We start from the raw sequence: 14,941 nt of genomic DNA on the forward strand, positions 1-14,941 counted from the left end.
AGGTCAAGTGTAGTTACGAAAGAAAATGGGCTAGTATGATACAAGTTTATATATTTATGGGGTTTTCGGGGTCAGAGAATCTGATTATGATATTCTTTCATCGATTTGAGATCTCCTCGGGTCATACTGGTAATATTGGTCAAATCCAAAATGGCCGCCATTTGATAGTTACAGATCAATAGTAGTTCCAAAAGGAAAAGAGCTAAAAAAGCTAAAAGAGATAAAAAAAAATTATATAGTAAGGGGGTTTTCTGGGTCAGGGAATCTGATTATGATGTTGCTTGTATCAATATTGCAGGTCTCCTTGGGGCTGTCATGCTGGCCATATTGGCCAAATAAAAAATGGCTGCCATCCGAGTTAAAGGTCAAGCGTAGTTTCAAAAGGAAAAGGACCAGTATGATAAAAGTTGATGAATTCATGGGGTTTCCGGGGTCGGATAATCTGATTATGATGTTCTTTTATAAAATTTTATTTCACCATCCTGTCCTAAGGCTACAATGAAGTCCATTTCCTAGTTGAAGAAGATCAGTGAAGATGCGCCAAATTCACACTTGAGTGGGTTTAAATCTTGGCCTGCGCCCATATGTTTCATCAAAATGCAAACTTTCCTCTGTGAAATGCATAATATATTCGTTTTCGAGGATTGGCAAGGAAAAAGATAAACAGTAGAAACAGACCATGAATAAAGAAATAAACAGCTTGTTCGATTTGTTTTGACGCATTATCTTTAAAAAAACCCGGACAGCTTTATCTTTATTATCCTTAAAAAATAACTTCTATAATCACTCTGAGATGGAATAAAATACCAAAACGAATTGCATTATGCAACGTCTAGACATAAAGGTTGAATCTCAACTTTATTTTTCTTATTCTTCTTTTAAATTTCGAAACGTTGCATGGGATCTTAATCCTGTTTTTTTTCTACATACATTAATGCCCCCATTTAAGCATACTTGGAATCTGGTCACGCTTCGAAAAGTTCGTGGCCTAGCCTTTCGCTTCTGTTGATGACCAAATAAAGAAAGCAGTCTTTATAAATTATAGATCAGGGAGAGTGTGAAAAAGCACACAGTAGGAGCAGGAAGCTGTAATGAATGGAGATCCCGTCCAAGAGGCCCCTTTGAAGCCATCCGTGGCACCGCGCGTCTTTTGTTTCCCCTACCGTAATCCCATTAATCCCTCTCCGAGACCATACAGCTCCCTAGTGGCTCTAAGTCCTCCCGTTCCACCCACAGCCCAGGCCAGCGAGTCCGGCGGCTTATGCGTTACCGGCCCTCATTTGGGTGAAAAGTGGTGATGAATTGAAAACTTCTAACCCTCGTCCAACAAATGCGCAAATATATAACACAATTTCATTTAGTTCCTTAGGGAGATACACCTTTGGACTACCTTCCTAGCTATATACAAATTTCGGAAATTTTCGGGAAATGTCAATAATAGATGAGAAAATCATGATGATGAAAACCTTACATTCGCTCTAACTCACGATTTCCTTTGTCGATTTTGCTGGTTGAAATGGTTTTGTCTTCAGTACAGCCATCCGAGCACGAAAAAAGCATTTGGTAGTCGTTATTAAGTTACATTGGTCATAAGTCGGGAATTCTGTAATTTATATGTTTATAGCTAAAATACATCTTCACTGAACATGACCTAATTGTCGGTGCCACGCATGTCTTCAAAGCTCGATGCCTGCATATTTTTACGACCGAGTGAATGGAGAACTTCGGGAAGCAGACGGCGTTGCGTAACATTTCGTAATATTTGGAATACCAAAGAGGAACTGTGCATTGATAAGGACAGATGTTGATATATTTAATGGCTGGAGAGGGTTACATTTCTCTTTGTTAAGCCAAGTTAATCTTGAATATCTTTTCCTCGGGAAATTCTCTCGAGACGGTATCTCCATTCATTACAGCTTCCTGGTAGGAGTAGTGCAGTTTAAATATCAAAGGATGGATTAGAGTTTATTTCTAAAATGAAATGAAACTGAAAGGGCTATTTTATTTTCAAGAGTCCTTTCACTTCATTTAAGAAATAATCACTCTGAGATGGAATTAAAATACCAAAACGAATTGCATTATGCAACGTCTAGACATAAAGGTGAAATCTCACATTTATTTTTCTTATTCTTCTTTTAAATTTCGAAGCGTTGCATGGGATCTTAATCCTGTTTTTTCTACATACATCAATGCCCCCATTTAAGCATACTTAGAATCTGGTCACGCTTCGAAAAGTTCGTGGCCTAGCATTTTGCTTCTGTTGATGATCAAATAGAGAAAACACCCTTTATAGAACAGGGAGAGTGTGAACAAAGCACGAAGTAGGAGCAGTGCAATTTAAATATCAAGGGATGGATTAGAGTTTATTTCTAAAATGAAAGGGCTATTTTATTTTCAAGAGTCCTTTCACTTCATTGAAGAAATAATCTCTCTTTATATCTTAGAAACACTTGCTCTTTAAAGTCAAATTAACTCGAGAGCAGGGCTCAAATTAATTTTTTGTCCACGGGGGCTCTTCCCCCCAAAAAAGAGCCCCCGTGAGCCTTCTCACGGGGGCTCTTTTAGTACTAACGGGGGCTCTTTTTTATACAAATATCCATTGAATTGGTACCTATGATACTCCTCAATTATTTGCTATTTCATCATTATCATTCCAATCAGCATTTTCCCTCTTACAAATTTACAAGCTACATAGCTGTTACTGGCCTGTGTATATAATATATACACATACAACACTGATCTTTATGATGTCTTTAACGTGACATATCTTCTTCTCCCCTTGCAAACGAGAAAGAAAACAAGGTCATTAAAAGGGATTAAGCGACAAATAATGATTGTGATTCAAATTGATGCGAATATTTGTTTGAATAAGCACTGCTATTCACCCGAATCTTCTTTGTAAAAACAACTTTTACAAATCTTATACCCCATTCACAGTGGTTTTGAAATTTGTAGCGGCGTTGTAGCGGAGCGGCGACACCGCCATAACACCGCTACAAATGCATTCACAGTAGAAAAGTTATCCCGCTGCAGCAGCGGGATAAATATCATGTACCCATTCACGCTGCAGCGGGTGATTTTTATTACCTCCGTAACAAACACGTGTATGCATGGCTCATGACCCGCGAGTGACCCCGGAAATACTTCAGCGCGGGGTTTTAGGGTAAACATGTCAAGTTGCTTTTTGTATCCTCGATCATATTACTTTTTAAAAAACTAGCATTTTTATTGCTTCCAGTCAGAATATTTTAATTTTTTGAAGTGTGAAATATTTTTATTTGGATAATTATAAATCTACAAAATAATAAAATCAATTTGAATCCACTGGTTACTTTATTTCTATTTCACTTTATGTTCCCCATTGCTGGAGAAAAGAGGTCAGTGATAGGTAAGTAAACAAATCACACGTGTTTGTCGCGGTGTTATAGCGGAGAGCCTTCACACTGAGTAAACACCGCGACAGCAGCGGGACTGTCCCGCTGCTGTAGCTAGGCGAGCCTAGCGATAGTTTGTCGCGGCGTTATCGCGAGGCGGTGTTATCCCGCGATAGTTTATAACGGGTCCGAGCCTTCACACTGAAGACAACACCGCGACAGCAGCGGGACAGTCCCGCTGCTGTCGCGGTGTTTGAGGCCACTGTGAATGGGGTGTCAGTCATGCTTACTGAGTTGAGACGTTCCATTCAATGTAAAATACTCATTAAAGAATACACTTCTCCTAATCTGAAAGTGATCTTACAACACAGTGGCAGATTTGCATGGCTGAGATTTGTAAAAGTCGTTTTTACAAAGAAGATTCTGGTGAAAAGCATTGCTTATTCAAAAAAAATCCTTGCATCAATTTGAATCACAAGGATTATTTGTCGCATGATCCTTTTATTAAATAACCTTGTTTTCTTTTTTGTTTGCAGGGGAAAAAGAAGCTATGTCACGTTAAGAAATCATAAAGATCAGTTGTATTATGCGTATATACATTATGATACCAGAACAAATGTTGATTATCAGAATGTCATTTTGGAATACCTCTATACAAATACCACATTGTCTTTATTTAATTCAGTATAATGCTTTTCCTCAAAAATAGTTTTGCCATTTTGTTAGGGTTGAGACGCTAAGAAATGGTTTCAAATATACATAACACGAACCCTGAACCATTGCAAAATGATGGTGGTTCTCTCTCTCTCTCTCTCTCTCTCTTTACTTTAATCATGCATTATCAACTACATATAAAGCAGCAACCAAAAACTTAGGGTTATCTGAGATAGGTGAAAGTAAGAGTTAAAAAGAAAGTCATGCTAAAACGGCGCTTCACTCCCCCCCCCCCCATGAAAAAAATAAAATAGATTAGTAGTCCTCCTCTCCAGCACCCCCCCCCCCCCCGCTTTAATATCACATTTTCACTTGGCAGCCCAAGGGGGTGGGAGGAGGGGTTAAACCCCTAACCCCCCCCCCCCCCCGTATATCTGCCCATGTTACCATATCATTCCACGACATCTTGGTCTTCCTCTTCTTCTCAATAGGGACTTTTAGATTTGCGTGGACGTGGACGTGTTACGTCCTTTTAAGGCACTGGCAGTCACATGTCACGTCCTTTTAAGCACTGGCACTGCCTTAAAAGGAGGTCACACGTTTCAGTCCACGTTCCCATCATGCAAATCTAAAGGTCCCTAATATTGATTTACTGGTCGAGGTTCATTATTTGCTAGTCATTTGAAATCACCAGATTTCAGCGGGTTAACGCTTTCACAACGAAAAACTTCTCCATGACCATGTTTCTGCCCTTGCGCGATCGCCTCCAGCTCCAGCAGACATAGCGCGGCAGCGTGCACACGTACCGCTACTAAGGGCGCAGTAGGCCTATAACCACTGCTGACGGCGGCACTGCACTGTGAGCTGAATCGGTAATAATCATAAAACAAGAAATCTTGCACGCTAATCTAAGTTCCATTTCATTTGAAAATTGAAACTCAATATTGTGTTAAAGTTATAACAGAAAAGAAAATCTTTATTTTATAATTCCACGGGGGCGATTTTTAATTTTGCAATCGCCCCCGTGAGCAACCTGACGGGGGCGATTATGTAGCTCACGGGGGCGAATCTCCCACCGCCCCCGTGTATTTTGAGCGCTGGTCATAGCGATTCATCCAAATAAGAAATCCAAGTAAGAGGCATTTTGAAAGTTTTAAGAAAATTCTTTCGAATTCCAGGATATTGGGTGTTCTTTTTCAGGAAACTCTATTTAAACGAGTGGAAGCACTGGCGGTTCTGTTTTTTAAACTGTAACAATTCTCCTTGGATCAGATATAGACCAAAAACATGCCTCATTATCTTCAGTATACAAGTGTCATTTCGGACCTTACAGCTTTCATAGAAATCGCTTCTGGACCGTCAAAGAAAAAGTTTGAGAACCCCTGGTCTACGCATTATACACATCAGGACCAACTTGACAACTTGACAAAAATTTGAGGGGGGTTCGACCCCCCCCCCTCCCCCTCCCCCTCCCCCTCCCCCTCCCCCCTCCCCCCTCCCCCTCCCCCTCCCCCTCCCCCCTCCCCCTCCCCCTGCGTACGCGCCTGCATGTGCATCCCTTCCTCCTTATTTCCTTATCCATCGTTACGGTCACTACCATTTGAGTAGGGCCGGCCCCCTCCTTAATAACGACTCCAAAGCCATCAAGAATGACCCCATAATTTATAGATTACCATTCTGCCGTTCTTTGGAGGGGCCGGGCGCGGCCTTTTCAGAAGTGTTTCTACACTAACCTTTTCATGCACTCCGGCTTAACATAAACAAGCATGCTAAGATTGTTTTGAAAAGAAGCATAATTTCGACTCAGTTTCGCATAACCTAAAAATAAGAATACAGCCAGTCACCCCTCCCCCCCCCCCCCCCCCTCAATGCATCCGCCTTCACGCACCCCCCTTCCCCTTGTCTTTCCCTTATTCGTCGTTACTGTCACTAAATTTTAGTGCCATTTCGTTGTCTTTCTTTCTCCCCGGCTCCTCTCTTCTTTTTCTTTCCTCTTTTTTGAACTCTCTCTCTTTTCTTTACTTTTTTGTTCTCTTTTCTTTTATCTTCTCCTTTTTCCCCCTTTTTTTTCCTTCTTTTTTTCTTTCTCTTTTTTCCTTCTCAATTTTTTTTTGCTTCGCCAATAGGGGGGGCCGCGGCCGTTTCGGCCCACCCCTGGATCCGCCACTGTTCAACTACAGGTAGATGCAAATGTTACTCAAAATCCATTATATAAATCACACTCAGGATACAGCCAATTGACGAGAATTGCTTCAATCTATATTTTACATGTATCATTAATATATGGTTTTACAATGGCTATGGTGATGAGTTGTCTAGTACCCCATTCACAGTGGTTTTGAAATTTGTAGCGGCGTTGTAGCGGAGCGGCGACACCGCCATAACACCGCTACAAATGCATTCACAGTAGAAAAGTTATCCCGCTGCAGCAGCGGGATAAATATCATGTACCCATTCACGCTGCAGCGGGTGATTTTTATTACCTCCGTAACAAACACGTGTATGCATGGCTCATGACCCGCGAGTGACCCCGATATGACCGGAAATACTTGCTTGAAATTGCGCGGTAAACATGTCAAGTTGCTTTTTGTATCCTCGATCATATTACTTTTTAAAAAACTAGCATTTTTATTGCTTCCAGTCAGAATATTTTAATTTTTTGAAGTGTGAAATATTTTTATTTGGATAATTATAATACCTACATAATAATAAAATCAATTTGAATCCACTGGTTACTTTATTTCTATTTCACTTTATGTTCCCCATTGCTGTAGAAAAGAGGTCAGTGATAGGTAAGTATACAAATCACACGTGTTTGTCGCGGTGTTATAGCGGAGAGCCTTCACACTGAGTAAACACCGCGACAGCAGCGGGACTGTCCCGCTGCTGTAGCTAGGCGTCCCTAGCGATAGTTTGTGTCGGCGTTATCGCTAGGCGGTGTTATCCCGCGATAGTTTATAACGGGTCCGAGCCTTCACACTGAAGACAACACCGCGACAGCAGCGGGACAGTCCCGCTGCTGTCGCGGTGTTTGAGGCCACTGTGAATGGGGTATAGGTAACATGTTGATGTGTTTGTTAAAATGTATTACCATGGTGCACCTTCTTGGTTACAAAAAAAATATGTGTATGTATTAAACGTAAGTTCGTGCCTTTACATATCACAGTAGAAATCAATGTTTTATATTTGATGCAGAATAATATTAATATTTGGAGATTAGAAACACAAACAGTTTCCATAACCGTTCAAGTGTTTCAAGAAAAAGTTAAGCAAACTTTCTCCTGGATGTAAATTCACACTAGCGTATAGCACTAGCGAGCTCTCCGATCCAGGCTAGACTCTTCGCGAGCGGTTTCATTGGAATTAATCGAGAAATTCCCCTCGCTAGCGTGTAAATAAAAAATACGCCGGCCGGTGTGAATGTAAACGTGTCTTCCTTTTATATGAAATAAAGGCATGATTTAACAACATCTCGTATATTTTGGTGACAATTAACACTTTTCACAACATACATAAGCTCAAATTTCCGCTCACTCGCTTCGCTCACTCGCCAAATTATTAAACCAGGAAATAGATATTGGGGCAAGAGGCTTCAGCCCCCACTGATGGAAATGTCAAAAAAATTGCGCGCGAGCATAACTTGAAAACGGGGAATGTTGATATCGGACAAGAGATGTGACGTGAGCATGTCCCCTTTTCAAAATAATTATGCCCCCCCCCCCCCCATTGGAAAATCCTGGATCCGCGCCTGTGCTAACAGTCACACTGAACACCCTCTCCATTTAATACTAACCTTTAATATCAATGATTGCAACACCACACAATTATTTTGCAGTACAAAAACTCACCAGTACACGAACGCTGACCAACTACCTCTAGCCCACCAAGTCTTGTCGCTTGCAATTGTGAATGAAGTACTGTCACACTTGCATTAACTTATGAACGATATCTGAACATGAAACTCCCTGGTACGGTCTACCTATGCATGGCACGGCACTCTGTCAAAAGCACGCACAGACCCCGGGATTTTCGGTGGCATATTCATTGAATATAACAATAATTGTAGACGTCGATCTGTGTACATGACGGGCCAAATTCACAAAGCAAGGTTTAAGCTCAAACCTCCTTTTGTTTCGCTAAACCTCCTTTTGTTCTTTACAAACCAGGTTTGTAAAAAATGCGTAAAACGCGTCATATGACGTACGAAAACCTTGGTCTGAGCTCAAACCTCCTTTGTGAATTCGGGCCGGGTCCATACATCCTCAGTAGTTGACCAGCGAAGCATAGGCACACAGAGTTCCCAAGCTTGCGACTACATCATGTATATACAATTATCACGATTCGACTGGACTAGGCGTAAAAGGTCAAATTTGACTAAACGCCAACAACAACAACCACAACAACATCGCCATAATATATCAAGTTTTCAAAAAGTGGCTCGATCGGGTTCATCGTACCTTGTTCCCATGTGATCTTGCGAGTATATGGTTACACTCTCCCTAATTACATGTTGTGTTGGCTGCAGAAAACAAAACTGTTCGTGTCATACCGGATTTAATTATGTGAAAACAAAAACACAGTTGGACTGGGATAAAACTTCAGGTCATTCAGTGATTTAGAAACCAGGGCATCGTTTCGTAAAACCGTCACAAGTACAAATTCACAGAAATCCCATGGAAATACGTGTTTAAAAAATAATGCATGCATTTTACTGGGTTGTCTGCGAAAGGCTGCCCTGGAGGAGTTGACCTTTACGGTGAAAGGGCAAAGTGAAAAGCAGGGACCATATGTGAATAAATTATAGAAAGTAATTCGGGTACGGTGAACATGGTTTGCACTTTGCAGTTGTAGAGAGATCACCTCATATTGTTAAAAGATTGTGACGGGAAACCAAATATTTCCTTGCATTACAATGATTATGGATATAATAATAATAATAATCCGGTTTTTTATATAGTTATGACTGTCAAGAGTAAACACATTATTTAGTCAATCATCTCTCGATGTCTGCAGCTATGATAATAAATCACTGCATTCTTCTCTTTTTTGAAGGGGGGGGGTATGTTTCATTGAATCAATAAAATATTTACAAATAATTGAAGAGTCATTGGAAGTCAAGAGTAACACGATACGTAAAATATGACAAAATGCAACCTGCTTTTCAGGAACACATGATACGAACATGACACTGTCTGTAAGTATATTTCAAATTTCTAAAAGATTTCATAAGTTTAGTTCTGATTTCATCAAATACTCTTGGGTTAAGCTGTGATAACCAACCAATCTATTTGTATATTTGTCACTAAGAAACTATATTTGATTCTGTCCTGTGAGCTAACATTAGAATTAAGAACCAGTCCTTCAAAGAGTTTGTTAATGGGTGAGGAGGATTGAGTTATTTCTTAATGTTAACGATACCTTCACCATTATTATAGGTAATTGTTTCGACCTTGTACACATATTCCTATTAAACAGAAATATGAGTCAAATTCGGTTTTAATTACATTCTCTCTAGTTATATTTACCCTGTTCGTAGAGATTCGCTCAATTAACTTGAGGTTAATTTATTCAAAATACTTTCGGGAATGTAAAAAAAATTGCCATAAATATATCTGTTATCGCTAACATTATCGTGATAGAAATATAAATTTCAATAAAGTTCCACCCGTTTTTGTAATAATTATCAAAAAGCATTTCGACCCACGACATTTTTGAGCGAAGGAAAATGTGTAAAGATCAATCATTTGTTCGTAATCACCCAAGGAAAGAGCATTACCTTAGAAGCCAGACAGGGCTTAAGAATGAAAGCGTTCGCATTGATCCGAATAGAGGCGCAGACCTTATTCATTGGAATCCGTTGTGACCTTATTGGAATCCATTACAGACCTTATTCATTGGAATCCATTGTGATAGACAATAAGTCCCGCCGTCCTTCTCAGTGCAGTCGAGAAGATTACGGATCTCAATGAATGGGATGGGAATGGGAGGGCTGGATTTGGGGAGGGGGGGGGGGGCGAAGAGGAAGGGGTGAATTCATCTAGGTCTCATCCTCTTGATGATTTTTCTTTACCGATACTTGATCATGTGGTTAACACCGTGTTAATAGGGACTTTTAGATTTGGGTCGACTGATACGTGTGACGTCCATTCAAGGCAGTGCAGTAAAAGGACGTCGATCGTAGCAATCCCCGTTGTCTTCGTGCGAATCTAAACGTCCCTAAAAGCGTCAGCTCAGGAGCTCCAATCTCAAAATATCAGTACTTTTTTTTTGTGGAAAAGTCATATTTAATTCAGAAATTTCTCTTCAAGTCGGAAAGTGGAAATCCGCGCTCATAGAAGAATTCTTTGTCCAACGAGTTTTTTTTTACCACTGTTTTGGAGTGGATTCCACTCGATTTAGAATGAAAGGAACTACCTATCATAATCAACACAATCGCAGGGACTTCAAGTGAAAAATAAAGCGTATGGCCAATTTCAATAGCAGCACATGTGCTTCACCTACTGAAATCTGTCAACATTGCAATGCGGTGAGGTGGTGCAGTGGTTCATTCACTTGACTCTCAATCCACTGATCGATGGTTCCAATATCTTCCCAGCTCGACACTAATGTGTTTTGGCAAGACATTATTCCCCATTTGCCAATACTGGCAATTGCTGGGGCAATGATAAAGTTTGCAGGGCCATCAGAAAGAACAGCATCCGTGGGGCTCATGTGGCTTCCCTGGGTAAACAAAATTGATTGCAATATTATGACACATTACCCAGGCTTAATCCGAGCATAATAATATTAATAAAGATAAAGACAATGCAATAGTGTATGAACCCTTAAATTAATTCAAGCAAAGTTTAGGTAATATAATAATAATAATACTCTTTTATTGGCTACATGACTTATAAAATTTGAATTTCCAATCCTCAGTCTTCAGAGAGTATCCGTTATTGAACATTTATTCTTGCATCAGGTGTTCCGTTCATTTCACTCCGTGAAAACTATATTAATAAGCGCAAATGAAAACACCATAAGTATAATGTTGACACTAACATCACTATTAATCTATCCAAACATCAGCTTCACTTTTTCTGTATTTACTGTATACACATTGATAAAGTATTAACAAAAAACATGGATGCACCAATTCTCCCCTTTTAGGTAGTAATATTCGATATGTTAAGACTTTCTGACATTTTATAGAAACCCAGGCTCGATCGGAGAGCTAAACCAAAATTTCTTGTCATAAACATTTGAATACATGAAATACTACCCAGCAGCTTGACATTAATCAACATATCCGCTATCAACACTATTTTAAGTTTTTTAAAAAAAGGACTGCATGGATGTGCTTAAATTATACATGCAGCTGACCTACATAATGCGACCTTGTCATTCAACTTGACATACATACAACTTTACTCTTCAATAAACAAAACCTGAATCTTCTGTACTCATTTAAATCATGATTTCCAACTATTATAAATCTACCTCTTATACATGGCAATTTCATATACATTTATTATCATCTTTAAATGTTATGGCATACAGAACAGGTTATCATTTAACATCATTCATGTAATTAACTAACTTATTTGCATCATTCATGCACTAAATTATAGTACCAGGTTTCCAGGATTCCTTGGAATTTGGGCAATTCTGTCCTCAGATCCAGTGGCGGATCCAGGTGTGGGCCGAAACGGCCGCGGCCCCCCTATTGGCGGCGCAAAAAAATTGAGAAGGAAAAAAGAGGAAGAAAAAAAAAGAAGAAAAAAAAGGGGGGAGGAGAAGATAAAAGAAAAGAGAACAAAAAAGTAAAGAAAAGAGAGAGAGTTCAAAGAGGAAAGAAAAAGAAGAGAGGAGCCGGGGAGAAAGAAAGACAACGAAATGGCTCTAAAAATTAGTGACAGTAACGACGAATAGGGGAAAGACAAGGGGAAGGGGGTGCGTGAAGGCGGATGCATTGAGGGGAGGGGGGGGGGGGTGACTGGCCGTATTCTTATTTTTAGGTTATGCGAAACTGAGTCGAAATTATGCTTCTTTTAAAAAAAACCTTAGCATGCTTTTTTATGTTAAGCCGTAGTGCATGAAAAGGTTAGTGTAGAAACACTTCTGAAAAGGCCGCGCCCGGCCCCTCCAAAGAACGGCAGAATGGTAATCTATAATTATGGGGTCATTCTTGATGGCTTGGGAGTCGTTATTAAGGAGGGGGCCGGCCCTACTCAAATGGTAGTGACGGTAACGATGGATAAGGGAATAAGGAGGAAGGGATGCACATGCAGGCGCGTACGCAGGGGGGGGGGGGTCGAACCCCCCTCAAATTTTTGTCAAGTTGTCAAGTTGGTCCTGATGTGTATAATGGGTAGACAAGGGGTTCTCAAACTTTTTCTTTGACGGTCCAGAAGCGATTTCTATGAAAGCTGTAAGGTCCGAAATGACACTTGTATACTGAAGATAATGAGGCTTGTTTTTGGTCTATATCTGATCCAAGGAGAATTGTTACAGTTTAAAAAAACAGAACCGCCAGTGCTTCCACTCGTTTAAATAGAGTTTCCTGAAAAATAACACCCAATATCCTGGAATTTGAAGGAATTTTCTTAAAACTTTCAAAATGCCTCTTAAGTGGATTTTTTATTTGGATGAATCGCTATGACGTTTTCATATATATCAATTATTGAGTGGGCTTATTTTGCTTTCTAATGGATCCATACAACATGGCAGAGCTTGAGGGGCCTGGCAGAGCCTTTTCAAGAGAGAAATTGTCTTTAGGAGAAAAAAAGAGGTTATTTCTAAAATGAAATGAAAGGGTTATTAACTTTCAAGAGAGAAAATTGTCTATAAGACAGGAAGAGAGGTTATTTCTAAAATGAAATGAAAGGGCTCTTGTCAAAAAGCCCTTTCATTTCATTTTTTCTCTCGAAATAAACTCTCTTTCTCTCTTATAGACAATTTTATGAGATGGAATTTTCAATCTGAAGCCTTTTTGTGCTCTTTGAAAATAGCACAATGAATGGGGGCAGTGCAATTTAAATTCCAACGGATGGATTAGAGTTTTTATCGCTCTTGAAAGTCAAATAGCCCTTTCATTTCATTTAAGAAATAAACTCTAATACATTCCTTGATATATTTAAATTGCGCTGCCCCTATTGTGTCCTCTTTTTAAAGAGCACAACAGAGCCCTCAGATTAGGCAGCAAGTAGCAAAACAAACCCGTAACACCGAATACAACATTCAATGGGATGATGAGTTTGAAACGCACTTCTGGTCAAGAATGGTAGAAGAAGCATCTGCATAAAAAGGATGAATCCTTCACTGAATAGGGATTCTTGCTATACACTTTTACCTTTGTGTAAATAATAAAAGGTCCACGGGCGTGGTTGTTAGAAGCTTAAACTACATAAAACTCTCTCCAATTTTGCAGGGGGAGAGCCTTTGTCGGGAGTCTTTAATAATAAAAGGGATAAATCCTTCACTGAATAGGGATTCTTGCTATATGTAACCTTTCTTCGCTCCAGTGATCTCGAGGCAGCAGACAGCAAGAAATTGTGTAAATAATTTGCTGTTGCCGGGTGTCTTGCATGAGGCGGAGCCCAAGGAAGTTCTTGAACTTTAAAAAAAAATTAGGAAATTCCAAATAGTCGTCATGAGCGATAAAAATTGTAATTTCCTCCTTGAGAATCACATAACCCCTTTCATTTCATTTTAGAATTTAACCTCTCTTTCTTTCTTAAAGACAATTTCATATAACTTCTGTTTTCGTATTGTTGTACTTTCGTCCGCAGACTACTTAAGCACATGTCGAGCCAACTCAGTCGGAAATGTAATATGTAGGCGTAAGTGTAAAGTTAAGTTTCATGTTCTTCCTTTTTTCTTTCTTTCTTTCTTTCTCTCCCTCTCTCTGTTTCTCTCCTTTTCCTCGATCTTCTTTTTTAAAAACATTATTCTTTCTTTTCTTCTCATTTTTCTGTGTGTGACATGCGTTACGCGTACGTCCATCAATGTCTTAATATGGTAGATTTATATTTTGATGTTTCCCTTTGTAGGTGCACCTTATATTTCAGAAAGTGCCCTTTTTATGGTGCCCCCCCCCCCCCATGTATTGATCTCGATAAAAAATAACTTTCTCATTAATTCTATTTCCAATATATTCAATACTTGCACTAATCTCCAATTTAAAAAAAATCGTCTACTTTCTCTCAAGACAACTTTATATAAAGGATTCATTAATGCAAGGCTATCTCGCGAGTAATCTCTCAATTTCTAACTTCCTGCTTTCCTCATCTCCCAGTCTACCTTGCTTTAATATTCCCCGTTACTTCCTTCCAATTGAACTCCAACTTAATTGTTGTTATACACTGTATCTATTCTTCAACTACAGGTAGATGCAAATGTTACTCAAAATCCATTATATAAATCACACTCAGGATACAGCCAATTGACGAGAATTGCTTCAATCTATATTTTACATGTATCATTAATATATGGTTTTACAATGGCTATGGTGATGAGTTGTCTAGGTAACATGTTGATGTGTATGTTAAAATGTATTACCATGGTGTACCTTCTTGGTTACAAAAAAAAATATGTGTATGTATTAACGTAAGTTCGTGCCTTTACATATCACAGTAGAAATCAATGTTTTATATTTAATGCAGAACAATATCAATATTTGGAGATTAGAAACACAAACAGTTTCCATAACCGTTCAAGTGTTTCAAGAAAAAGTTAAGCAACTTTATCCTGGATGTTAATTCACACTAGCGTATAGCACTAGCGAGCTCTCCGATCCAGGCTAGACTCTTCGCGAGCGGTTTCATTGGAATTTTCAGCGGTTTCATTGGAATTAATCGAGAAATTCCCCTAGCTAGCGTGTAAATATCGCTCTTGAAAGTCAAATAGCCCTTTCATTTCATTTAAGAAATAAA

This window comes from Strongylocentrotus purpuratus, unplaced genomic scaffold, assembly GCF_000002235.5.
Source record: "Strongylocentrotus purpuratus isolate Spur 01 unplaced genomic scaffold, Spur_5.0 spur5_scaffold_9, whole genome shotgun sequence".
Classification (NCBI taxonomy): domain Eukaryota; kingdom Metazoa; phylum Echinodermata; class Echinoidea; order Camarodonta; family Strongylocentrotidae; genus Strongylocentrotus; species Strongylocentrotus purpuratus.